Source organism: Palaemon carinicauda, chromosome 18 (genome assembly GCF_036898095.1).
Source record: "Palaemon carinicauda isolate YSFRI2023 chromosome 18, ASM3689809v2, whole genome shotgun sequence".
Classification (NCBI taxonomy): Eukaryota; Metazoa; Arthropoda; class Malacostraca; order Decapoda; family Palaemonidae; genus Palaemon; species Palaemon carinicauda.
Genome location: NC_090742.1, coordinates 128,329,660 through 128,333,418, shown reverse-complemented (window position 1 = coordinate 128,333,418; position 3,759 = coordinate 128,329,660).

Sequence of the window (3,759 nt, the reverse complement as noted above, 5' to 3'; positions counted from 1 at the left end):
GAATTCGGGAAAGAAAAAGGGGGAGCCGCTCCCAAGGCTCCCTATCTCTCGTTTCGTAAGCGTGCCTGGCGCCAGTCCTGGCGCCATCTGTATTCCTTTTTGCGTAGCTTAACAACTCGGTGTATTTTCCTGTGTTTCTCGCAAATCTTGGATTTATTCTGCTTTTCATGGCTTCTCCGTCTTCGTCGGCCTCTGATAAGTTGAGTACAATATCTTTTATGTATAAATGTAGGCTCTTGGTAAATTTTTGAGTGATTAATACGTTTAATCTTTGTTACAAAAGCCGTAGCCTACCGGAGGCGTCATGGACGCTGTCGCTCGCTAGGTATAAGTTTAGTTAGTCAGAGCGACATTCCCGGTTGTTTTGCTTTAATAAATTTTAGCTATTTAGCATTACATAGGATTTCCTTTCGTGCTTAGTATTATTTTGGCGAAGTATTCGCCATTCTGGCCTACGCTAGGCCATGTAGCCTAGTCGTTTGGTGCTAGTACTTCATGCATGATTTTGGTTTTTCCGAGTGTATTAAAATTTTATTGAAGCTTTAGGCTATGTTTTATACATTTAAGATTGTGTGGAATATTTCCAAGATAGTATACGAGTGAGTTTCGGTGATTTAGGTAATCGATTCTCTTGGTGCCTAGGCTAAGTTGCTTATGGAGCATTAGTATACTTTCTCATACTCCCCGGTTGCTTTCTTTTCTTCGGAGAAGGTATGGAATCCCTTTCCCTCTGTTTAACCCTTGGGCTTATCCCTAAGTGGTTTTTTCCGAATTAATTTTCGATAAAACTATACTGGGGTGTTACTGTACCTTCCTGTTCCAGTAAGTCTGGTTCAAAGAGGGACAGAACAACAGAGTTTTTTAGTCTGAGTCTGTGTTTGTCTGACTTGGGGTAGAGTCTCCCTCGCTGGCCTGACACAGACAAAGGTGGCTTAGCCTCCTTAGGTCACTACCGAAGGTTTCTGTGGATATGATTCCTTCTTTTGTGATCTACCAGACTAGTCCTTGTTGCTGTTCTCGGGGGAGGATAAGTTTCATTCCCTGGGAGTAGCAACACCTTCCTTGCTTTGGTGCTCTGGGAGCTGGCAAGTATTGCTGGCCTCCCCCCTTGGATCTCCCTTAGGCTGAGATAAGTTTCTTGGCTGCGGGGGATCCGTCACTAAAGCAAGGTTGGTAGGACCCTCTTTTGTCCCTTCCCCCTCTATCTCCGTAATGGCCTAGCCATTACAGTACTGTACGTCGTTCTACATCTGGACCTAGATTAGGTTAGGATGTGGAATTGACTCAGCCCCTTGCCGGCCGGCAGAGCTGCTGGCCGGCAAGGGTCTTATATTTTGAGTGCTGCCCGGACCTCCCTTGGTCCCTCATCCATGCCTGCCTGTAGAGCCAGACGGCATTGGTCAGGAAGCCTGAATTAGATTCTCACCTTCCTTATATGCACTCTTTCGGATTGCCGGGCTTGGAGGTAGTGTACACTCTTATCCCGGCATCCATCCTATTTTTCTGGTGTAGTCCTCTGGTTCTTTTGCTGCCGGCCAGCATCGGTCCTGTACCTTTGCCGGCCGGCTAATGTCAGCCCTTGTCTGCCGGTCACCAAGAGTGTGGCCGGCAGCTGGGTACTACCTTGTTTAGTTGCCGGCCCGCAGACATTGCCGGCCGGCATTGGCTGTTGCCGGCCGGCACTTACTGCCGGCCGGCACATGCATTTGAACCAGCGTTCTGCCCCCTTATAGCTGTTAAGTAGTATACTTTAAAGCTAGTCATGGTGTGTGCCGGCCGGCACGGCACGTAACCTCCTATACTGTACCAGTATTCTTCAGTATAACATATACTGTAAGAAGAAAACTATAGTATGGGTTTTGGTACAGCACTGTGTGTTCTAACACTTTTGTGTTTTCTTGCACAAGTCCTTTGCTGTTGCCCTACAGATAGGAAAGTGAGTTCTTTCCTGTCTATTTTCCAGGATTTTAAAATCATTGCTTAGGTGTGAGCTCCACCTGTTTCCTCTGGAAACTTTACATTGGTTACTCTAGAAGAGATTAACCATTTGATTTTATTATCTGGAAGGCTGCAGCAATGGGTTGTGAGGGAAACACAAGTGTGTGTCATTCCTATATGAATTGTTATGCTATACTATGCATACCCAGTGATACATAGTTCACTTGATACTCATGGAAATTTCTTCTCTTTACAGAAGGACCCTCCGAAGTGCGGAAGTGTTTTCTGCAACGTCCGCAGCAAGAACCTCTGCGGACATGAGTTTTGTAGGAGACACGCAGCATACGCTGTCTCCAAGGATGATCTCCAGTATTGGGACCCTCAGGTATGTACTGTGTGCACTAACCTGATTACTGAGGCCTTTGATTCCCCTAGGACGGCGGAATCAAGGGATATAGCAAGGGAGAAGCTTCGTACCTGGGTAAGGGGCTTCCAAAAGAACACCTATGGCCCTTATCTTCCAAGTGAGATGATGAGGGCGTATCTTTTCCCTAAGGAATCAGCTGATGCAGCGATTCCCCAGCCACAAGAGGAGATCCCCCAAGTTCAGATCCAGGTGGATGCTGAAGTCTCGGTCGCTATGCAAGACATCCAGTTAGATGACAGGATGTCTGTCGTGGACGAGCGTCTGAAGGAAGACCCCCTGGCAGAAGCCCAGGGTGAAGTTCAAGCCCCAGACGTTGTAGAGGAAGAGGTCGACGAGGTGTCGGCTACTCCGGTTCAGATCCCGGAGCCTATTCCCTCAACATCGGCCGGTCTCCCAGTAGAGCTGGGACAGGCCCTCTCCTCCATTGTTGGAATGATCCAACAGATGCAGAAGGAGAATCAGGAGAAGGCGGCTGCAATGGAACTGTGGATGCAGAGCCTTGCAGAATCACATGGGCCCCAGAAAAGGTTCAATGTGAAAGACCTTCCCTTGTGCTCAGATGCTAAACCATGTGTCTGGCTGAGGAAGGAACCAGCTTCAAAGGAGGAGACAGAGCCGAAGGAGGTCATAGTGATGGACCATACTAAGGCTCAAGCTCTGCTTTCATCCTCGTTGGAAGAGAGGGGCTTCTCTAACTCAAAGGCAGCTGCATTGAGCAAAAAGCTCCCTTCCTTTGTGTCCTCTCCTGCTAGAGCCTTCCCCTTTTTACAGAAGGGGTTTGCGGCTTGTACTAAAAGCAGTCGGGGCCGACAAGCCTTGCCCCTCCCTGGAGGAGTGTAAACCCTTGTCGCTGGCCCTAACTATGGACCACAAAGACTGGAAGGACGTCCATCTTACGTTCTCAGTTGGGAAGTTGGAGGCTGATATCGCCGGACGTCAGTTCGGCGAGGACCTCCCTAAGCTGTCTGACTTTCTCTTGCAGAGAGAGTTCGAGACAAAAGAAAGACTGGCTGCCTCAATGTCTCTTCAGACTACTCTTGAGACGATGGCAAGTGACCCCAAGGTCCATGAAATGTTCATGGTGGTGGCCAAGACTCATCTGGCCACAGTGACGAAGGACCTTTATGGCTTCGTCAAAGCGAGGAGAGCTTGTAGGGAGTTCGTGTTCACCTCGGCTACGGTGAGGCACGAGCCAAGGAAACTAATCTCCTCCAACATTTGGGGCAAAGACCTTTTCCCTACCGATTTGGTCAAAGAAGTAGTTGATAAGGCCGCCTTGGAGAATAGAAACCTTCTCCAGAAGTGGGGCCTGGCTACCAAAAGAAAGTCTTCCCCGGATGAGGGTCCTCAACTAAAGAGGAAGACTATGAGGACTAGGCTACCGTCTCGGCCAG